This window comes from Panthera pardus, unplaced genomic scaffold, assembly GCF_024362965.1.
Source record: "Panthera pardus isolate Hobbes unplaced genomic scaffold, ASM2436296v1 HiC_scaffold_8, whole genome shotgun sequence".
NCBI lineage: Eukaryota > Metazoa > Chordata > Mammalia > Carnivora > Felidae > Panthera > Panthera pardus.
In genome coordinates, this window is record NW_026527013.1 from 82,943,666 (window position 1) to 82,968,058 (window position 24,393).

Here is a 24,393-nt window from a genome sequence, read left to right on the forward strand (position 1 = left end):
AATATAATAAAAAACAATAAATCTCTTAAATTTACCAACACATCAATATAATCCAATCGCCCAAAAGACACAAAAAGTATTCCTAAGTCCCATGTCTTGTCTATATGAATAATGATGTATGTTACTCATAAGTTACACTAGGAGAGCTTCAAAAAGTAAATAATGTTGAAGATTTGTCTCTCCAGACAGAACCCTGACATATCTATCCCATTGGAGAAACACATTGGACTTTAAATGATAGAAAAAAAGAATGTGATTCTAGAGTCCTTGATTCCCATAAGAAATAAGACAATGACTTGTTCTCTGATATATAACAAGTAAGTATAAAGCATTGTAAAATTTTTGAGAACATTAATGATCACATCAAGTTCAATTTTAAGGTATCATTGTTGTTCCAATGACAAATTCTTCTCCCCAAAGCGCTGGCTACAAGTTTTTTCAATGGTATTTTCCAGCAACATATTTATAAATCAGAACAATATACTTATTACAATAATTTCCATGCATGGTAATTTTGTATTATTTTTAAAATTAGACCTAGAAATGAACAACTCTTGGAATTGTAGTGTTTGAACAAGTCTTTTGATTCCTACCCATTTGGCCCTCTCAAGTTCCCAAATAAATCACTTTATTCATCTTGCCACTCACTGCCTACCCATTGAAATGCAATATAACAGGCACTACTAAGTTGTGATATCAGAAAAAAAGATTGCCCAATGTAGGAATAGATTACACAATACAAAGTGATATTTTCTAATATCAACAAAAAATAATTTCAGGTTTCCAGAGAGGTGAAGTAATTCACATTCATCAGAACAATCTCCTGGAAATAACAATTATACACTATCGACAAAGTATAATAAATGGCTTTCTGAAGGCGATGGAAAGCAACCCAAAGTAGGCAGAAACTACAAAAAGAGAATGGTGCTAGATGAGTTTTCCCAGGATTTTTATTGCTACTTGCCTCAGGGCAAACACACATACCACAGTGCAAATAGGCTAAAAGTTGCATAGTTCTCTTGTATTATGGCTCAAAAAAAAAAAAAAAAAAAAAAAAATCAAAGGTCAGATTTAGGGACTACTACAGATACTGAGATGTGAAGGAACAGATTTTGTGTCATTATCCTTCAACCAAGGATTGCTAGGTAGGAGAGCACTTGGTGAACAAAATTGGGTTTATTAACTCAGAAATGAGAACACACACCAGGACAGTTTCATAGGTTCTAGCACTGGAACTTGTGTTAACCTCTTTTGGGGACAATACAAGGAGGTAGAATTTTTCTCCAGATTCTACATTTTTAGAAGTGGAGATAATTCTATAATTGAGAATTTTTTTAAATTAAAAAAAATGTAATGTTTATTTATTTTTGAGAGAGAGACAGACAGAGACAGAGAGCAAGCAGGGGAGGGCAGTGAGAGGGAGACACAGAATCTGAAGTAGGCTTCAGGCTCTGAGCTGTTTGCACAGAGCCTGACACAGGACTCGAACTGATGAACCATTAGATCATGACCTGAGCCAAAGGTGGACACTCAACTGACTGAACCACCCAGGTGCCTCTATAGTTAAGAAACTCAATATTTCTTATCTAGTAACTGCTAAAGAAGCAGCAACCACTTATATTAGCCACAGAGGGAAAGTTTAGTTATTTTTGTGGATTGGATATTTTTCTTTTAGTCTGTTTTTGGACATGATTATAGAGTGATCTCATTTTTGTTTTGACTCATCATGGTCACAGAATGGCCCTGCTTCATGTTTGTATTCTGAGTCTTGTTTTGTTTTGGGTTCAGTAATGGTATACCACAGCCTAGTGTAAGTGCCCCACTAACTCTTAGCAACACAAAGTCCCACCAGTTACTTTCAGGCTAGATCACAGTGGTCCTTTCTTTTTCTCATCTGGAAAGGAGAGTTTCAGAGGGAGGTTTCAAATCCTGCCTAAATATCTGTCTGATTCCTGAGCTACCTATGTCTGGGCAGAGTCCAAGAAACCTGGTTAAAGCTAAAAAGACCAAACTGAAATTTCAGCTGCTTGCCCATCGCAGACAAGAGTTTAAATGGTGTGTTTTTGAACACATGATATATTTTAAAATTTCAGCAGGATTAGCTATCTGCTGAAAAAAATAAATCAACACTTTTCATGGGAACATAACAGGATAGAATTAGCTGTCCAGGATAGAATTAGACATATGAAGAAAGAAAAAAAAATGCCACCCATGCTCAAGAATAAAGAAATTGATGAGAAGCACCACAGATGGCCCATGATGGAATTAGCTGACAATCATTTTAAAGTGGCTATCATATGTTCAAAGACATAAAGGAAAATAATAAGAATCAGTGATAAGATATTAAATTTCAGCAGAGGAATGGAAATAAACATAAAAGGAATTCTAGAAGTGAAAAATTCAATATCAGGAGAAAAAAAAAATCACTGACCGAGCTTTCTAGTAGATTAGAGATAACAGACCAAAAGAGAGTAAACTTGAAGTGAGATTGATAGAAATAATCCAATTTCAAGTCACGAGAAAAGAAAAAAAATCAAAGAAATAAAGAGAGCCTCTGTGACCTGTGGAAAGGAACAATATTAAAAGGTATAACATGTATCATGGGATTCAAAGGTGGAAAAGACAGAGTGGAACACAAAAACTATTTTCAAATATTTTAAAAATAGGCCAAATTTCCCCCAAATTTGGTAAGAGACATAAATTTACATATTTAAGCAGCTCAGAAAACTCTAAGAAGAAATTTTTAAAAATTCAAATCATAGTTGAATTATTGAAATCTCAAAATAAGAGAAAATCTTGAAAGCAACCAGGGAAAAATGACCCATTATACATAAGAATGATGTTCCAAATGATGGCTAACTTCTCATCAGAAACAACAGAGGCTAAAAATAAAAGGCTGTTAAAAGAAAAAAAAGACTGTCCTCTGAGAATTTCATATCTAGTAAAAATACCCTTCAAGATTAAAGGTGAAATACAGACATTTTCAGATCAACCAAAACTAAGTGAAACCATTGCTTAGAATGTGCAGACCCACACAAGAAATGGTAGAAGTTCTTCTGCCAAAAAAACCTAAAAGTTATTAATAAAATAATATCGATAATAAACCCTAAGAAAACAAATTCTATTTCAAATGTCCATTGTGTAGTCCATGGACTTGCTGAAAATTTCCATATTAAGTAAAAACTGATGTTGAATAGTGCAGCTTTCACTCTTCAGGATCCTTAGAGGCTCTAAAACAATGTCAAGTTTAACAGCAAGTATTAGTTTTAAGGACACTGCTTGTTAGCATTACCAAATTAGATATTCTTGACACAAATAGGGAGCACACTTGGGCAATCAATATAAAAAGCATCTCTTTTGTGAAATTAATTGGAAAATTAGATTATAAAGTTTAAATATAAATTCTAAGTGATTCACTAAAACGGATTAAAACAGTTTTCAAACTAACCTCTTCTTTGCCTGTCAGACTTCTTCACTATATGCACTTTCTTTAAAAAAAAAAAAAAAAATTTAAACCGGCTAGAGAATAAAGGCAAATATCCTGATATTCCAGATTGGCTTCCTTTTACACTAGAAGTATCCATTTATATGGGGGTCCCCCAGTTATTTGCTTTAATGCCCCTCCTTATTCTAACATCCCTTTCTGCATCTTGATTGATGGTCTCTATTATGAAAAATGTATTATAAAGCTCAGAATCTGCTTTTACAGTGTGCTGAAATTCAACCTTTGCAGGCCAAGGTAATATCTATCATTTATTCTATGTTCAACATCCTTTTATTTAGTAAGCAAAGCATTTGAAGACTGGAGGTTTAAAAATACACTGTTCCAAAAGGATAAGAATTTATCAGAGTGGAAGAGACATTAAATGACTCTGAGCTCAAGAATAACTTTCTATAAGTGTGTGTCCAGGGAAGAACAGAAAACAAAACGAACAAACAAAAAAACAGAAGCCCTGGATTCTAGTCCTGGCTTTGGTGGTAGCTAGCAATGCAACTTTGGAAAATTATTTAGTATCGTGTGTTTTTGTAAAAACATGTACTGGAGTATTTCAAATATATCTTTATATAAAGGGATAGTTTAATCTATGCTATATTTATATTGGAAAAGTTGAATTATTGAATGAATCATTTTAACTATTAAGCGTGCTTCAAAGAGTCTGCGGGCTGCAGGTCCGCATTCACTGAGGATGAGAAAAGTACCCAGAGTATGTAATAAATAAAAATCACAATTTGGGGGCTTCTGTGTATCTTCATGACAAGAAATCTTGTGCATCTACACAACAGATGAATACCTCAGAGGGTGTGATCCCATAAATACTGTAAAGAAATTAATTTATTGATTTGACAGAATAATTTCAGTTCATAGTACGTTTGGTGGAACTGGTCATACCCAGTTCTGCCATGAATATAAAAGTACCATATTACAAAGGCCTATCATGTGATGTAAAATTTTGAAGTGTGACTGCTGTGTTCTTTGGTCATTCAAATGTATGTATTCCTCTACAAGACAACCACGCAGTTCAACAAACAAGTTTGACCTTATCAAACGTCCACAAATTGCATATTGTTAAAATTGTGCTGCTTGCTATGATAGCCAAGATCTTGCACCATGAACATCATAGGGTTCTGTCTTGTAGCACTCACAATCCTGCATGAATGGCAATCATGATATCTGACTAAGCAGCCTATACTAACTTTTCAGATCAAAATCCAATCGGTAAGCTTACAGAAAGAAGGGTCACTGTCATCAGAGATGATGGGACTACATTTCTCATAATATCATTTCTTTTTTATTTTGTTTATTATCCAAAATACCATATTAGTCCATGTCACAATCTTAAGAGTCTTTGAAACAAATGTGATCCAACTGAAAGTGTCCCAGAGTTCTAAAGGAAGAATATGGACCCAGGAGCCTGGGGCCACGTACCTCAGCCTCAGGCATGTGAACAACATTTTCCAAACAAGATCTGTCAGGTGGATGTGCTTCTTAGCTAAAGGAGGGTATGTGAAGGAGAACCCAACTACCCCTGAAAGAAAAGACTGGCCGGAGTCAGCCAGGAGATCAGAGCTCCTGCCAGCCAAATGGAAATCTAAATCTGGGATCCATTCATACATGCAAAAATTATTTCCCTTTATAATTACTATAAAGAATAAAGTCCTTCTATCAATGCAAAAGTAAACTCAGGCATCAGTCTAGTAATGTCAATGATATGGATTCCCAATTCCACACTGTAAGCAACTGTTTATTCTGTCATTAACTCACATAATATTTTGTAGTGTTATTTTTTTCTCTCTTGAGACAATCGGGAACATAGGAGCAGCTGCAACATCAGCACTTGTGTTTTGCCAGTTGTTCAGAGAATAGACCAATTAGTGGGAATGTGTAGTAATACATGCATTTGGCAGCCATGTCTGTACAAAATGAGGGTAATATTTAAAATAAGACTCTTTTAATGTAACATGATGGCACCTGAGAGTATTGTGGAAAAATCTGACATCGGATACTTCTTTTTTTTTAATTTTTAAAAAATTTTTATTTATTTTTGAGGCAGAGAGAGACAGACCATGAGCTGAGAAGGGGTAGAGAGAGAGAGGGAGACACAGAATCCTAAGCAGGCTCCAGTCTCTGAGCTGTCAGCACAGAGCCCGACGCGGGGCTCAAACTCACGAGCTGTGAGAACATGACCTGAGCTGAGGCCAGACACCTAACCGCCTAACCTAATCGCCTAACCAACTGAGCCACCCAGGCGTCCCTGACATGGGATACTTCCAAACAAGTAACTATGGAATTCCTCTTTACAGCCCTTCAGGCTTGCTGAGATCTTCAATCAGCTGACCCCACCCAGATTTCAGTCCCTTACCCTACTCCCAGGATTTCATTCCCTACCCAGCTTAAATCCCTCATTTATCAGTGTAGTCCCTTTAGTGCACTCCCCTGAACTCCCTTGTTCCTCCTACTTCATCATACACACAACCCCAATTAAATACAACTCTCATTTTCTTCATGTTTTACCAATACTGCTTAAGGTGGCTAGTGAAAAATGACCACTAATTTCTGGTGGACTCTTAATGCTACCCATCAATCATTTTGTATTTTTCTAGACCACTCCTTTTCTGCTCACCGAGACTTGTGGACTTCTCATTTCTCAAAGAATCTGATACCTCCTTTACCGTAATCTTGCTTCCTTTTCCACTGAAAAATTTCTGCAATCAGAAGAGGACATTTACAAATTCCCAACACCAGATCTCCCCACCAAAATCCTCTTTGTCCTTAAGTGTTATTTCCTTTTCGTACTCAAGTCCTTAGATGAACCCATTAAACACATGGCTTTGAACACCACATATGAGCAGTTGACCCCAGATGTGTGCTTTACCATGGATCTCACTCCTTAATTCTAGAACTATATGCCCAACTGCCTATTTGACTGATTCTCTTAGGTAAAAAATAAATAAGCCTCTCCAACTTACTATGTTCCAAACAAAGGTTGCTATAATTTTCTACCCCAAAGGATATCTCTCTCACTTCCACCAAGACTTGACTCAAAGTCATTTCCTTAATTTTATCTTTCCTGGATTTCCTTCCAAAATTTCTTTTTCCCATTGCCCTAAAGTTCCCCTTCTCTAATTATATATATTTTCCTCTCAGTACTTATTGCCATATAACACATTATACATTTTACTAGTTTTCTTTTTTATTGTTTGTCTCCCTCATAAAGGACAGGATATTTTTCTGTTTTGTTTATTGTTGTATCATAAGCATCTGGAACAGTGCTTGGCTTATAGTAGGCATTCAATACATATTTGCAGTATGAACAAATGGGATATGCTAGAAATACAATGCACAGTTTCCAGTAAAAAAATCTCAAAGTCTTATGTGAATAAGATTTAGTGCACTTAAAATTATTGTTTTTCTAGACTTCTCTTTGATTATTCTCCACACTATACGTGTTTGCATGTGCTAAGATATGCTTGAGAACAATGATATACACCAAAGTTCTTTCCAAATTATAAACTGCATGTATGCATCAATACATGCACATCTGTGTAAAAAGGAATTAACAGCTTTGTGACTTTGGAGCTTGCCATAAGAAGACTGTTTGTAACAAAAGGACTTCATTCTTTTCATTCTCTGTATTGCCCCATATCTGTATTGACTGTGCCACCATTTCTGGGCAATGCTCTTTATAAATCTCATTCAATGCAGTTTCTTCTACTTGAAGTATTCTTTCTACTTTCTACAACTGAAAGAGTGATTTTCATTGTTTAATATCTTACTCCCATTTCTCTATACAACTGTAAAGCCTTAAGTTACACGAGGTAGAATGACTTATTCTTTCCTTTATGTACATATTGTTATGGTAGTTAACCTGTCACACTTAGATCACTTGTTTTTATGTCTGTTTCCCACACTAAATTATGAGCTTCTCATAAGCACAGATAATCTCTGTATCTTCAGCATTTAACCAAAGTCTGGCACATAGTAGATATTGAATATTTGTTTAAGGCAATCATCAATCCATAGAATGCTAGTACAACCCTACCTATATTTTTGGGAAGTTCATTGTCAAATGAAATATTTCAAAGGATTAGCTTCAAGAAAATAACCCTATATAGTTTTTCATATTAAACAAATGATAAAAATATTAATAAGTATTTTAATATTTTACTTCAAATTTGAAATTCAGCTTATTTAAAATGATATGTATAGAAATATAAATTTAAATGGATTGCTTTAGCTTGTAATTACAAATTCATTTCTAAGTTCAGACATTTGTCAGTAAAATGATTAAACTTTAAACCAGCTAAAATTAATAAAGTCACAAGTACATATGTTTTTTTCAGGGCATAGTTGGTGCATGCTTTGTATTAGATCTTAAGGTTAGTGAAACCAAATGGAGAACTTTAGAATGTTAATTAGGAGCTCTTAATTTTCTCTCTAGTTGTGAATGTTAAAATGACAAACTTAATGTGGCAATGTTCATTTCAGTGTGAGTTTAAATATCACATTGTGATAAACTCATTAGTTGTAAGAAAGAATAATACTAATATAAAGTTGTGACCAAAAATTGTTAATTTAACAAAACACCTGTTATATCCTTTCATATTGCTATGACAAAATAATATGGAGATTGACAAAGGTTGAGTATCTTAATGTGTAAGTTTATGTGTGAAATTTTTATCACGTGCTTTCCGTACTTTCCAAGATAGACATCTTAATTTATTTATTTATTTTATCAAGTTAGATCTTAAAGAAAATAAAAGAGATTTCATTGCACAATTTCTCCATGAACATTTTCTTTTCATAAACCTGTGTATTTTTTTCATTATGTAATATTTTAAAGAAACCATTGCCAACTGGAATGTAATAGTGGTGTAGAAGTTCCAGTATTAAAATTTCCACTGAGATTAAAAAGAATCATCGTGTAATGGCAGTTCTTAGAATTAGAAGACTGCAAATGGGTTTTAAGTCACCTGTTCCCACACTAAATTCTTTCTCTGTCCTAGCAAATGAGATGCCTACTTTCCCTAGTAAATTCGGACACTAACCTTCTTTGACAATCTTATTGGGAAGTGGCCTACATTTTCATTTATTAAAGGAAGAAAAATGATACCAGGAATATGAGCTTCTTCTTTTGTTTTGTATCTCCAGAGGCATTTTATTCCAATATGCAAGTGTGTGAGAGAGAAGCTTTAGCTTATCCTTTTGAAATCAGGTAGCAGGAAGTCAAACCAATTATCCTTAGTGCCCACTTCCAAGAGGTCCTGAGGCAAACACTTACAAGATGGGAATAGAAGGAATTATATCTCTGCTTTCACCAAGAATCCACAAGGAAACTGGGGTCAGGCAATGCTAGCTAGAGTTCCTTTTTGTTGAATGCCTACTATGTGTCAAGAATGCTACAAGGACATAATTTCTTATCCTCATCCCTAATGTCAAAGCAACCTTGCCAAGAAGTATTATAATTGCCATTTTACAGAAGAGGAAATGAAGTTAAAAGGCCTAAGGAATCTGTCCACCTTTATAAGCTAATATGTGCCAGAGGCCAAACTCAATTCTAGTTTCTCCTGCTACACTTCATTGCTCCCCAGTGTACAAAATAGAAACTGGTTTGGAAAGAAGAAGAAGGATTTTAGCTTCTAGTAAGGTTCATTTCCCTCTCTTTCCCAAGACATGTAGAGATGGGCAACTTGGAGGGAGAATTGCTTCCATTCTATAACTTGAGAAAAGAAATAACCTTTCATATTCACAATTTGTCTCTGAGTTACTAGTCTACTAGCTGTAGGCTTCAAAATTGACTAAAACTTCATAAAAGGGTTCTCTACAATAGTTTTCAAACATTAATGTGAAATTAAACCATCTGGGGTCTTGGTAAAATATGCAGATTCTGATTCTGTAGGTCGGGGTGGGGCCTGGGATTCTGCTTTCTAGCAAAGTCCCAAGTGATGCTGATGCAGATGGTCTATGGACCATCCTGGAGCAGCAAAGCTTGACGAAAATTTAAGACATCTCTCCTTACCTCTCCATTGCAATAGTGGATGGATATAAAGGAACACAGATGGAGAGGTCTCCACATCATTTTGGACAAGAAGACTAACATGATTCATGGACTCTATCCAGAGTTAATTTTTCATGTATAAAATCATTTAGCCCAATTTCTTTTAATTCTACCTTTCATTGCTCACATTTGACGATTAAACTTCACAGTTTCTTTGAGGAAATATGTAGTGATTTTTTAGTATGATAAACATTAATTTTCAGCTTTAGTAAAACTGAGACTATAAAGGCAATTGATTTTTTTTTTTTTAATGGAGATTTCAGAGCACCTGGGTGGCTCAGTTAGTTAAGTGTCTGACTCTTGATTTCAGCTCAGGTCATGATCTCGCAGTTCCTGAGTTCGAGCTCTGCCTCTGTGCTGACAGCACAGAGCCTGGAGCCTGCTTCAGATTCTGTGTCTCCCTCTCTCTCTCTTTGCCCCTCCCCGCCCCGCTCACATTTTGTCTCTCTCTTTTTCAAAGATAAACATTAAAAATTTTTGTTTAAATGGAGATTTCGAACCATTTAATTTCATAAACACACAATACAATCTTCCTTCCACAATGTGGACAAGAGGAGCATCAGCTTCTTCAAGTCACAATTAACATATATTAATTATGTGTTATGTCCTTTATTAGACAATAGACAATGGAAGATAATTTTTTAAGAAAACTCTGTTTTGAAGTCGTATATTCTAGTGAGAGACACAGAATTATAAATAGAAAAGCAGAATGTATGTGTGTGGGGGGGGCGGGAGTTATGGAGAATGACAGACTTTTCTCAGGATCTGGGAAGCAGTGATCAGAGAATGTTGCATAGAAGACCTGTGTCGATAACTAGCTTTCACTTAGAGGAGAACATTCCAGACAGTGGGGAAAAATGTGCAGATACTCATAGGCATTAAGTAACATGGTATGGTTCGGTACATTTGGCTTTAATGGTTGTTGAGACTGTATGAGAGAAATCAAGACTTCAATGGTAGGCCTTAATTCAGGCAAATCCAGACAGAGAAGTCTATAATCTGAAGAGAAGGAAGCATGGGAAATGAACAGTTGATAACTTCATCAAAGGTCTGCCAGTAGTTATCAGTCATAGTTAAATGTGTCTCTCAAGTTTGGGATATGAACTATTAATAGACATAGTAATAGTTTAATACCAATTTCTTTGTCCCCTTACTTAGACAAATGGAACTAGCCATGGATTTTCTTAAACTCTAATGTACAAATAATAAAAGACGTATGATTTCCAGAATGGCAACTGCATATCTGCATATTAGGAAATAAAAGTTAACCATATGCAGCACCATATGAAGACTTGCATGTACAATGGGAATGAGTTAGTGTAACTTGGCGATCCACACAGAGGAGAATATAATTTACTACTAGCCAATTCCAGCTTCTCTGCATTTTTTCTTAAAAAAAAGTGAAAAATTTTATTTTTCTACATGTCCCTTGAACCCAGCATATATTGAAAGAGTAATGCATATTAATGTGTAGAAGGGGCTACCTATGATATATCACAGGGATGATTTATATTCTCTCTTTCTTCCTTTCATAGCAGTGAGGGCCCCTAACGGATGTGTGTGCAGTCTTACTCATGAAGCATTGTTATAGCATTAGGTGGCAGGGGCTCATTAGAGGGACCCCAGTCTTTAACCAGACACACACCCCTGAATTACCCTAAACTATCTTCATCTAAACAAGAAAGATCCAAAAAAATAAACCTACTATTTTTTCATAGGATTTAGCAACTCTTGGACCTAACCTAAAACCCAACCATTAAAATGGAAACTGGGTTCGTTAAGCATCTGACTCTTCATCTCAGCTCAGGTCTTGATCTCAGAATTGTGGGTTCAAGCCCTGAGTTGGGTCCCACAATGGGCATGGAGCCTACTTTAATTTTTTTAAATAAAAAGTAAAAAAATAAAATAAAATGGAAACTTTATATCAATAATTTCATGAGAAGACTAGTTATAGGATACTTGCCTTACCTACAAAATCACTTAATTTAAATTCTCTCATTATTTTTCATCCACATGCAGCTTGATATTTTCTACCTTCTACCTTCTTAGCTATGTTCATTTTTTTTTCTTTTTTTTTTTTTTTTTAGAATTTTCCACAGGGAACCTTCAAACTGGACATACAGAGATGAACAAGGTTTATACTAGTAAGAACATACTTGAAAATTATTCTTACTCAGGTCTGTGGTTTAAGTTCAATAGAGGATCAGAGGAAAAGAACATTTCTTCCTCCTCATGGCCTGGTGTGAATGTAAGGTTTCTACAAGGTGTTAGGCTGACTGCAATGAAATGAAAACTCTACTATATATCATTAAAATGATGATGTATTTATAGGACATGAACCACAAGAGAGCTATACTGAGCACTTTCAATAAACCTCAATTAGAGGGATCAATATTGCTAAAAGAATCTTTAAAAGCATCTCTGACAGAAAACTTCTTTGAGATTAGTTTTAAATGCTGAGATAAACAGACTACTTCAAGGCATAAGGAGAAGTAAATTCTAGTGTAAGTTCTAATTCTCAGGATCTCAAGGTTTATGGCTTGAATGAATGAAAGTTTGATGAATTGTTTAAAAAAAGAGGTATTTTTGCCCTTTATACTTGGGAAGTTAAATATAAAGAGTATCCTATATAGGGTCTTTAACAAACCTTGAGCTAAATCTTGTTGAACATTTTTATCCATGTTTTTCTTAAAATGTTAATATTTTCTTTTCCTTCCTCTCTGATAATTTAGGTATTACCTATCAGTCATGGTCCATGTGAAGTCCTACTTCTTCTACAAATCCTTCCTTTTATGTTCCAGTGTTATTAAAATTTGCACAAATACAGTTCTTGATTACAGACTTAGAGCAGTTGCCAATTGTTTCTGGTAAGTCTTAGCCCCACAACTGAAAAGTAAGCTCCCTAAAGGCAAGCATCATACTATATGCTTCCTTACAATACCTCATAGTAATAAGCAGAGCCTAATCAGTCAGTGACAGCTTTGTTGAAAATTAAAATACTACTAGAAGAGTTTATACCGTAGGTGAGCTTTCAGGGTTCACAAGCTAATTAGCAGTTGAGTTAGCAAGGTAGAGCCACTGTCAGATGAGACCCAGAAGGTCCTGGATACAAAGAACAAAGGAAGGTAAGAGCAGGAGAGACTAGATTTAGAAGAAAGAGATGCTTTACAGGGAGAAACAGAGAGGAAAAGACAAAGCACAATTTTGTCTAAGACTAGCCATATGAATATTTTGATGTGGATAGCAAAGTTCCTTTTGAAACATCACAATAGCAGGCACTCAAACATTCTTTCTCAGATGGAAAATACTGACAAAAAGGAGACCCTGAGAATACTCTAGTGCAGACCTAGCAGGTGCCTAAACCAGCTAACCCAGTTAAGAGAATTGTAGTTTGCTGAGCCAAAGCAGACACACTATGACTTTCCAGTAGTATTGGTGCATTAGTATTCATTTATTCCATCAATCAATCATTTAACAAATGTTTAGTGCACACCTTATATGGATTAACATGATCTGAGGGCCTAGGGATTCTATTGTGAGCAGAATGAACTTTACAAGGTCCTGCCTCCTGGCCCAGACATTAGTCAAATAATAACACTAGTGTAAACCTAACAATTTTGTTTTCAAAAAGTAGTTAGTATATTAAAGAAAAAGCCCGGAGCATATTTGATAGAGAGAACCACTTAAATGGAGGAGCAAATAAAAAGGGACAGAAGAGTGGGGCGCCTGAGTGGCTCAGTTGGTTAAGCATCCGACTCTTGATTTTGGGTCATGTCATGATCTTAGGATTCCTGAGATAGAGCCCCACTTTGGGCTCTGTGCTGACATCACAGAGTCTGCTTGGGATTCTTTCTCCGCCCCCCCCCCCCCACCTCGCTCACTCTCTCCCTCTCTCTCAAAATAAATAAATAAACATTAAAAAATAAAAAGGACAGAATGATATTCTGGCATGTGTTAAGGCCCTGTGATGAAAATATACATCAAGCTTTCTAAGAACTGAAAGAAATTAAGAAATTAAGAAATTAAGAAAACTAAATGATATTCTGGCATGTGTTAAGGCCCTGTGATGAAAATATACATCAAGCTTTCTAAGAACTAAAAGAAAGACTATTCTTTAAAAAGTCGTCTGAATCCAAGATTGAGAATCCTTCAACACTTGGCCAGCAATGCTCTATCTTGGCATTTGGTCTCTTGCGGCCATCTGAGTAAAAGTTCTCTACTGTGGGAGAGAAGGCTCTCATCTCTTCTGCCTTTCTTATTGGGTGGGGTTTGTGCCTTTGCAAGCAGTGCTTGGCAAGACCCCTGACTTCAACAAAACTTTGAGTGGCTTCCAGAGTCACTTGGAATCTGTTGCTAGGTAGAAAAAGTCATAGAAACTTCAGGCTGAGAGCATATTAAAAATACCTGAGCTGCTTGTAGGATTGGTCCATCTCCGAGATGGTCTTATAGCAAAGGTGATCTTTTTTCATTTAACGTATTATTCTCCCAGCCCTAGCCCCAGGGAGAAGAGAAAGGTGAGCAAGTGGAACAGTTGGTTCTGGAATCTCAGCTGGGGTCCTATTAATATGGGAACTTCCTGACCTGCAATGCTTCAATTAGAGTCATCAATTACGCTTGCTTCTTCTTCCCCATTGGCTGACTGCCTGGAAATGAGCCTCGTATTTCATAATACACGTCATTGTGAGTTTTCTTAAAGACTCCAAAGTTTGATTTGCTTTACTGATTTAAAGGGAAAAAATGCTATTCTGACATTATTGTTTCAGAGTAAACATTAAATTTGCAAACACCTTGACCGTGACTTTTTTTATCATTATCACTTTCATTGAATTAGATATATTTTTTGTGTAATTTGGGAGACTGGGCAGGGGATCTATGAGAGGAAACAGAATGATGCACTGCTCCCGGAAAACACACTCTTTGACAGAGATATTATTTGACAGAAATCTGTCCTTGTGATAAGCACTAGAAAAAGAACTAACCCCCATATTGTATATTTAATGTATTTTATGACTCTTAATATGCTTGAGTTATACAGTATCTGCTTTAACCTCTGGAATCTGTGAATCACTTGGACTGAGAATTCCCACCATAAGAAAGTTCTAACCTTTTTTAGGGTATTACCTAATGCAATCAAATAGTAATACATTTTTATTTTTTTAGTCATATATTAAACATCTGCCATCTTCAGACTAAGCAATTGAGGTCTTAGAAGTGAGATTGCCAAATGCTGTGTGAGTTAGAGTAAAAGCTGAAGATATGACAGACTTAGAAGAGAAATGTACCTAAACTGAACAGAAAATTAAAGCATTTTAAACTCAGAGACTTGGGGTGCCTGGGTGGCTCAGTTGGTTTAGCATCTGACTCTTGATCTCAGTTCAGGTCACAATCTCATGGTTTGTGAGTCTGAGCCCTGCGTCAAGGGGATCCTCTCCCCTTCTCTCTCTGCCCCTTCCTCACTTGCTCTCTCTTTCTCTCTCTCTCTCAAAATAAATAAATAAACATTTTTTAAAAAATTGAAAATGGAATTTATGGTAGTAGAGTTCTAAAAGTAATAGAGAAAATGGACCTTACAAAGGAGGCCATTACTACTTAAGATATTTTCAGAAAGTTAGAAGTTTTCTGTTCAAAAACAATCCAAGAATAATTCAGCTAGGGTAAAATATCTTTTTCAGAAATTTAATTGCTTTATTTCAACTTTTCCTATCTATTCCACAGGAACACTATGAACAACTAATTTTACTGTCAGGAAATTTTCTATTTTCCAAACTTGAAGTTATAAGAATGTAGGCATACTGAAATTTATTTCAACATGTGGACTTTTCTGTTTTAGCCATCATTAAGAACTTACTGGTATCCTGAGGGTCACTTAGGCATCACATGCGCCTCATTACGAAAATTTCATACTAGTCCTAGATTTTCTCAGTTCTCCCTTGATGGCTGCTGGTCTGTGAACTGCTTCTATGTTAAAGCTGTTTCTCTGCTTTTAAAACAAAATTCCATTGGTGGGAAGTTCCCAGGGTTCATGATTCTTTTGTATGTACATATTATCTGGTTTACATATTAGTGCCATCCAGCTTCTATAATAGCTGGTAAGCCATGCCCTTAGTTTTACAAACATGGTCCTCTGGTTCTAGGCATCTGAAATTTCTGTGGGTAAAATGCCCTCACCTGTAGTCATTAACAATATTTACAGAGACCCTACTAACCTTCCCACTAATGTTGACATCCATGTTTTCATTGTATTATCTATTGTTTCCTTTACTGTTCGACTACAAGTGCATCAATTTCCCCAAAGCACACTACATACCATAGTCAAATTGTCCACATGTATAAAAGCAGTAATTAGATCTGCATGCAGTGTTAAAGTTTCACTCCTGTTGTTCTACTAAAGAGGCACAGCCCATTGGCCCTGTAAATTCTATCAAAAATATTCCAAACAAACTCCAAGAAAATCTGCGTTGTAACCCCTGTCCTATGTAAGTGTCCAAGATGCAAACCCTTAAGATATATCCTTCAGTGGTACAAGTGGTAGAATACCGAAAGCACTTACGGAACTGTTCCCATAATGCAGTTAAAATTATTGTGCTAGAAGTCTTACTTTGTCATAATATAGAGGTGACTGCATGCCATTTTCCAGGAAGTCTTGAGGTTTTTTTCCCAAATTCCTATAATTCGGGAACTACCATGCAATGTAAAGAACTACTGTTTCTGCACAGTGCACACACTCTTGTACTGTTGTGCATTCGCATGTTGTCCTCTCTAGTGGATAGTGCTGTACTTCTTACCTAAAATGTGAGAAGCCCAACAACCCCTTCCTCCTGAATCCACTCTACACTCACACGATCCTCTTAGAATGTTGTATAACAGAGAACAACCAATTTCACACACCCCCAAATGAAACATTCACTTAACCAGTTCCTCAAACATACAGGTCTCTGCTAAAGTGCATCCTGCCTCTGCTGGTTGGTTCACAAACCAAAGCCTCAATAAAGGAGTGGTGTAGCTCTGTATCACCTCCACTCCCTGCTCAGCACAGGAATTCCTTAATAAGCACATGAGTAGTACAGGACCGTAGTATATTACCTCGTGCATTCTAACTCTGGGACATGATCCTTCTCCTTGCCCGAGTCACGATTCAAAAACGGGGGAAAAATGGTAAGAAAGATGAGGGCAGCTTTATCTTTTCAGAGATGGCTGATGGGCAAGTATCCCTATGTTTTTACCTGTCACTTCCCATGTGGAAAGTCCAAATGTGAAGTGTCACACATGCGTGCGTCTTTCATTGGAGAAATTGTTTACTAGCCCACTTAACAACAACAAAAAGTGCTTTATATTGTGTCCAAAGAAATATAACCTATGTTTTTAAAAATGGAAATGTGACTGCCAAGAAAATATCTTCTGTCAGCCTTGCTGGGTAGTTTGTACTCGAAGTAACACCGTCACCACCCACTCCCCATTCAAGCCGAGATCTAAAAAGGCAGGTGAACTGAAAGGAACCAAGAGCCTGTCCGTCCCTATTAGAAAACAGCCACAGGAGCAAATCACGTTGGAGGAAGGCTCAACAACTCGAAGAGACCATCTCCTCAGGACTGGGAGGAGAGATATGGAGCCATTTTTCACTAGGTTCACAAGAAAATGTCAGCTCACAGCTGCTAGTGCACCGCCAGAGCGCATCTTAATTTGGTCAAAAGGGACCCAGCCAGTCACCCTCACAGAACATTTTCTTAGAGAGTCCATTACGAATCTGATTCCCTCTCCTTTGAGCATCTTCCTGATGTAGTCTTTGGCAATTGCACGGCACAGATCTGCATCCAATTCAAAACTAAATGCCTTTCCCCATTTCCTCTAAAAATCATGTGAATTAGACACTTCGGGGCTGATAGTTTAAAAAAAAAGGGGGGGAGGAAGAAAAAAACCACCTCTCCCCCCACTCCCCACCCTCCTCCAGCTTCTTGACTAATACCTCTGGGCAGTTTACTTCCGAATAGAGCTGATTCTTGAGTGCACAATGGCAAACTGGTATGCAAGTCTCCTATCACAGAACGCACAGGCAATGCTTTCTTTGTAAAAACACAGGAAAATACACATGCTGGAACAAAAGACACTCTATCTGCACAGCAAGAAACAAGAGAAATTATGTGTTTGTTTTACACACATCTATACCCACTTACAAAAAACGCCTTGGCATGTATTTTAATGATGACATATTGTAGTCTTTCCTCAAACCAGGTCCCAGTGAAATACATTTTAAAGCTTTGGCTCCAGTGGGAGGTAAAACATTCTCTGCCATAAGAATACCTGGTGTGTGCCTTTGTTGGTAGGGTGCCATTTCAAACTTATTATATTTGAACTCAATTATGTGGAAAATTCAGATAAGACAAATTCAGTCAGATATCTCTGAATTACTCTGATATTACAAGAAACGCCAAGTCAGCAGATATTTGCTGTTTACATCTCACAATAACCTAATCATGCATTTGCAGCCTTCTGGAGCAAAATGCTAACTATTCTCCAAACAGCCACCTGACAATCTAAGGGCTCAAACACACATTCTGACTCAGAGGAGACATCATGACGGCTCTCCGCTGGCTGTATTGAACAAAAGCTCCGCAAGCAAAGGAGAGGCATTTGGTAATGTAGTGAGACTCAAATCAAGTTTAGGTTCACATCTGGTGAAATATGGCACTGCCTACCCAGGGGTTGGGGAGCAGGAAGGTTTGGAGGTTATAAATAGAAAACACACACACAGACACATATAGATATTCAAGCCAGACCGGGGCAGTTTCAGCTTACTAACCTAGAGCTCTGTTCAAAGGAAGCAGAGAAGCCGCACGTCCTCTCCCACCTTTCCATGGTCCTCAGTCAGTGTCTTCTCAAACCACCTGTACTGATCCAACCCATTCTCAGATAATGTAATTTTCTTGATAGAAGTAGTCTCAGCTGAGCTTTGATTTTTTCAGCATGGATGTCCAGAATTTTCCTCTTTAAGCCAGACACAGCAACAAAACTGCCGCTGAGGTCTTTTGTTTTCCCCTCCTCTCAAAGATGAAGCATGCAGCACTTCTCTCTCTCTCTCTCCCTCTCTCCCTCTCTCTCTCTCTCTCTCTCTCTCACTCCCTCCCTCCCTCCCTCCCACCCTCCCTCCCGCTCTCCCTCTCTCCCTCCCTCTCTCTCTCCCCTCGGTCGCTTTTCCACTCTCCCTCCGTTTCTCTTTCCCCAACCCCCACCAGCAACCTCACTGGATTCCGTTCAGTCGGGGTCATTTACATCTCCCAGCATGAGAACCTGTGTTCTGTAAGCGCCTGTCTCTCACTTTTGGGTTTCCTCTGCGAAAGGGAGGGGGGCGGCTCTAGGTGAAGTCAGGTGACCCCTCCGTTAAAAGCCAGAGAGATGGATGGAGTGTGTGAATTTTAATATACACACAGGCACATTTACATTACAAAGCAGCGGAGGAAAATCTAGCTTCTAGAGATTAGGCATTTTTGTTTTTGCTTTCATAGTCCCCTTTCAGCAATTAAGAGAAGCTAATATAGTATAATGAAATGTAATTAAAGTTTTCAGCGTTAATAACAAGGCTGCATAGTTTCAGAATCATCCAACTGAACAATTCTTTTAAACTTGTTTGCATGACTTTCTTTTTCTTTCAAGGGTCAAAGAATCAGTCATTTTACTATTTACACACCTTTTCTAATTGGCCTTTTCTTTGACATCTAGTTCAACTTATCTCAAAGTAAAGGACCACAAAGAAAACCAATAATAATAATAATAGTAATAACAATAGTAATAATAGTAATAATAATAATGAGGAGGAGGAGGCAGAAGAGGAGAAGAAAAGAAAAATAAGTGACAAAAACCAATGTACATAGCATGGATAGAAATCAATAGTTTCCTATTGTAGAATTAGATTTAATGAGTAATTTTTTGCTCTTAAACAAATAACTTTTCCCTTCTCTGTTTCAGTGTCTCTGTCTTAAAATAGAAAATAAATGCAAAAAATGTAGCAGCTCCCCTCCCCGCCAATCAAGCAAGCCTGGCACAGAAGGATGTCCAGGCAGATACACCACTCAGGGCACCAGGTACCGAAGCAACTGGAAAAAAGGTGTGCTAACCTCGTACAGTGTTGAATATAAATTTATAGTCTGCAGACTTAGATCTTAATGAGTAAATTTGCTACCACCTCATTTCCTGCTGCAAAGTTTCTGAAATCCAATGCACAGAATCTCTTTCATCTCTGCCATTAAATAGGAATGAAATGCATTCTGCTCTTAGAAACACTGCGAAGAAAAACAAGATAATCTCCACAAACTATTTTGAGAATTCAAGATAAAAAGTACTTTATGAAGCCAAATGACAAGTAATTAGAAGGAGATCAACAAGTTTGGTGAGAACAAGTATCAGAAGAAGAATCTCTTATTTGGCCTTTGGTGTTTCGTGCATGGATTCTTAATTTCGAGAACATGGTGACATTGGTGACTCCACCAAAGAGAAAAATAAGAGGAGAACTGACATAGAATCGCATTAGCCCTGCCTCAAAAGATAACATTTCAAACTCTTACACAAACAGCCTCTCATTCTCTTGAGAGTGATGTCAGGAGAGCGTTGCATTTACCGCTGAGACCAGGCACTCCAGCTGAAATACACCCAGTCCCCTCCATAAACACCACTCAAGGGTAGACATGGAATGAGTAACAGCTATTCACTGTTCTTGCTTGTTTTGTATTTTAAAAGCTTTACCTTGCATGGAAAAGATCCTATTTAAGCTTTTAAAATAAATTATATGCTAACCGGCTGCAAATTTAGCTTTAGTATGTGCTACAAAAATTGGCACCAAAACATGGGACAATAAAAAAAGATCTTCCCTCAGAAAAGTAAGTTAGCTTAGGCAAATTTAGGAAGACCTAAAATTTTGTAGGATAAAAACATAAAGGATTTCATTTTACAGTCTCTGCGAAGAAAACTAGCTGTTCTTTAACCTTTATTTTTCCTTTCCAGCATTGGGTGTCTTCATTTTGCATTTGCCCTTTTTTTTCCCTCCACCTCACCCTCTGGCTTTTCTTTTTTAGCCAAGGTATCACTTTCCCTGAATGTGCAAAATGTCCACATAAGAGAGAGAGCAGGAAAGGCATCTCCTATTATGTCAGATAATGCATGGGCTTTAACTCACACTCCAGTGTATGGCAACTTTGAAGCTCCATGCTATTCTAACAAAGAGGCACGGTGTAAAATGGACTCTAGACTGCATATTTTTTGTTATTAAAAATCAAAGGATCTTAATTTTAAAAGGCTTATTAAAGTTCACCAATGACAGGCCACTTCAAAAAAAAAAAAAAAAGATGAAAATAATTTGGCAAAAGCCCCAGTTGTCTTTCTAACAGGTCTTCCATTACTCAAGGAACAAACTAAAATACAGAGTGTGAAATGAATCTTCACTCATGCATTCAGTTATCAACCAATGTTTATTGAGCACTTCCTTTGTGTTAAGCAGTATTCTGAGCAGTGAGAGGTAGAAGGTAATAAAACAGAGTCTGAACCCTTTCCGAAACTGATAATGTGTACCACTGACATACAAGAAATGTCAGTGCAGAATGCTATGGAAAGTCAGAAAGGCAGGGGCGGGGGTTCCTTAATGGGATGTGGGATGGTTACAATAGAACAGGTGACATTTGAACTCAGCTTTTAAGCATGTGTCATTTTTCTAGGTAAGAAAGCAGATGTGGGGGAATTCAGGCCACAGGACACAAAAAGCATGAACAGAGACCTGTGTGCAGTGTGGTATGGCTGGAAAACAGGGGCAGAGGAGAGTGGTTTTAAAAGTAGATCAGAACAGGTTGTGTATGATCTTGAATGCTCCCCCCAAGTATCTGTGCTCCATCTGAGACCCAGTGGCAAGCTATGTAAGAATCCTTGGCTGGTAAATTATTCGTTTTATAAAGATTATTTTGCCAGTGATGTGGAGGGTGGATTACAGCCTTGTTTCCGAAACTTTCCTAATGATAAAAATTACTTGCAAGTGATAGTAAATGCATAGAATCCTGGGTTCTACCCCAAATCTAGAGAAGGTCAGGGATCTGAATTTTTAACAACGGTCCCAGGTGATTAGACATATAAGGATAGTTACACAGAGAGTTAATATTCTCAGGATCATTATTAAGCCAAATGAAAGCCTTCTGCTTCTTTTACACTTAAATAAGGGATTTTTACAAAAAAAGTTGAGAACACTTATCAGAATCAAATATGATGACTGTTTATTTTGAGTCATGAAACAAAATTATATACAATAGCCCATCTCATTCCTACCTTATCTTATGTGAAACCTTTGGTCCTGTGAGGCTAAATGCATTTACCATCTCTCTCTCACATCAAGGTCTTTCTTAGGTCTGTGCCTTTGATTCCCCTTTCTGGTATAATCTTCCCTTCCTTTTTCTGTCTTCATTTTATTCTTCAAGGATTCCCTGGTACAATTGGGCACATGAATTCACCCCTTCCCTAGTGTAGTTTATATTTAAGGCATATTGATATTACAACAGCAGAACCAGAAATAATACTAATATCAAACTCTCATATTTATGCTAGGGGATTTGGCTTTTTACACTGTCACAATAATTCCATGAGGTGCTATTATCATCACTTAACTACTGAGGAAAGTGAAGTCTGGAGGCATTAAATAATTCACCAAAGGTCAGAAAATTAATAAATTTCTGGATTAGGACCCAAGTCAGTCTCTGCTACATGATTAATATCACACCATATCTTATTCCCTAAACATCTGGAACCCAAAATTCAGCAGTGGATTAAATCAGTCAGTAATGTTATTACTCTTTTGCTTTCTATCTCTTTGCATACTAAAGGCTCAGTTTCAGGAGTTGGACTCGGTCTCTGGGTTTAAAGCCTTTCTCAGAGTGCCTGGGTGGCTCAGTTGGTTGAGTGTCCAACTCTTGCTTTCGGCTCAGGTTGCGATCTCATGGTTTGTGCGATCAAGCTGTGAGTCAGGCTCTGCGCTGACAGTGTGGTGCCTGCTTGGGATTCTCTCTCTCCCTCTCTCACTCCCTCCCTCCCTTTCTCTTTCAAAATAAATAAATAAACTTACAAAAAATATAAAGCCTTTATCTGCCACTTTCAAGACAGGGTGACCAAAGGCAAGTCATTTAGTGTCTATGTGCCTCAGTTTGCTGATCTATCTCATAGTTTTATTTGCAGCTTAAACGAGAACTCATGTTAAGTATTTAGTACCATACCTAAAACAATTAGACACTCCATGTTAATTATTATGTTTTATTATCATTATTGTTGCTGTTATTAACAAGTGAGAAGCAAATTTTCAGTTTATCCCCATATGAGTTTTCCATCTCATCTAGAGATATTTAGGGGTGAAAAAGCACTACTGACTCTGTGTATTATTAAATGTGGTTTTATAGCTTTCAGTCCAGTTTACAGACTACAAGTGATTTGATAAAATTAGGAAGATGTACCAGCTACTATTTAACTAATCATGAACTCCATATATTGCTTTATTATTAGATCTGTAATGTATGGTCTCTTGAGACATTGTGGATGGCTTCCTGTCAGGCAGAAAGTAGAAATTACACATTTTTTTAAAAAGCCAGCATTTTTATTTTAGCAATAAGCTAAATATTAATTCTTCTTAAAAATCCATGATGCCTGATTTTTGTACAAACTACTGTCTCCTTTTTTTTCCAAAATAAATATTTTCAATATTTCCATGGAACATTTCCTTACCTTTTTGAGGTATATTTACTAGCAAATAAAATTTCATTTAACTATGCATCATTCTTGTTAGTTAAGTGCACAATTAGTGCAGATATGGTATGATGTGTATGTGAAATCAAAACCAAATAAACAGTAGATGTTATTTGTCAGTGGGAAAAAAATCTGCATGAGAATTGTGGTTGTCATATTCTGCAAACTATAGACAAACAACCTCAAGAAAATTCTCTTCTTCTTTTTTGCAATTATATAAATTGTTGATCATAATAGGAAAAGATTCTACCATTGATGGCTTTTGTGAGTGTGGACTAAATGATTGGTGTGTTACTCTGTTGACCACTGGATGTGTGTGTAGATTACTTTTGCATTGGCAGTTACACTTAATGTTTGCAGAGTCCAGATCTCTGGAACTTCTCTCTCCCTGCCTCATAGGCTACATAACAATTTTCATCAAAAACAACTGATCTGTTTTTGAATGTTTATTCCAAATTAATGCATTTTCAGTCACTGTCAAAAGAATCCTATTCTACTTAAAGATAGTTATATGTATGTGCATGCATGCATAATTATCACAGGCAATGGTTAAAGTGTGATTATCCCATTCTAAGAGAAGAAAAGCAAAAAGCAGAAAAATTCCTGCTTTGGATTTTTCTTTAGTCTTGACTAACCAGCCAAAGCAGGTGCTTTAAGAATGGCCTTTAAATATAGCATGCTGTCGAACACACAGAGCCTTAGCAACCCTGACTTCACCATTTCTTGGCTGTGTGATACAAGATAAGTTACTCATCTGTAAAACAGTGATGATCTCTGTTGTACAGAGTTCTCAGGCATTGAATGAAATAATGCACAGTGCCTGGCACACCATCATCACCACTATCATCATCATCAACACCACCATTACATCACATCATTATCATCATCATTGTCACCACCAGTGCTACCATCACCATCATTGTCATCATCCTCCTACTCATCATCACCAATATTTATCATGTATCAGACACTGCTGTAAATAAAACACAGTAATGGTAGCTTCCGTTCTTATTGTTATCATATTCTTTTCTTTTACTGACTTTCAGTTCATGACATTACATATTCTGAGCTTATTACA

General features: G+C 36.9%; 1 protein-coding gene across 11 annotated transcripts in view; it reads right to left on the reverse strand.

Moving 5' to 3' along the window:
- Nucleotides 1-24,393, reverse strand: part of MAGI2 (membrane associated guanylate kinase, WW and PDZ domain containing 2) — a 1,325,358-nt gene that overhangs the window by 702,397 nt on the left and 598,568 nt on the right. Inside the window, exons 1-2 of one of the 11 annotated variants that reach the window (XM_053897624.1) lie at nucleotides 18,797-18,871; nucleotides 18,355-18,539 (exon numbers count right to left, since the gene is read on the reverse strand). The exons of 9 other annotated variants lie outside the window; for them this stretch is intronic. The gene's annotated coding sequence lies outside the window, so the exon portion shown is untranslated. Of the gene's footprint in view, nucleotides 1-18,354; nucleotides 18,668-18,796; nucleotides 18,872-24,393 lie in introns of those variants that run through there. One more of the 11 variants, XM_053897623.1, reaches the window with a different exon arrangement.